Consider the following 258-nt stretch of genomic DNA (forward strand, 5'->3'; position numbering starts at 1 on the left):
TCCCCTGGTGCTCCTGATGCTCACACACGTTTCCCCCACACCCCCGGCTCCCCCCACACTTGTTTGCACAGCCCTGTTCCCCTAGCGCGATGCTCTTTGTGCTGGTGGCTGAGAACTGGCTCTGCTTTTCCAGGTCACTGCCTGGGAGCTGCTGGGTAAGGCAAGGAGGCAGAGGCTGCATTTAAGGCTTCCTCTGTGGTTGCCTTTTTTACTAAGGAAACATTTCCTTTGGAACCAGCTCCTGGCCTGGGGCTTGAT

Source organism: Cariama cristata, unplaced genomic scaffold, assembly GCF_000690535.1.
Source record: "Cariama cristata isolate BGI_N322 unplaced genomic scaffold, ASM69053v1 scaffold22818, whole genome shotgun sequence".
NCBI lineage: Eukaryota > Metazoa > Chordata > Aves > Cariamiformes > Cariamidae > Cariama > Cariama cristata.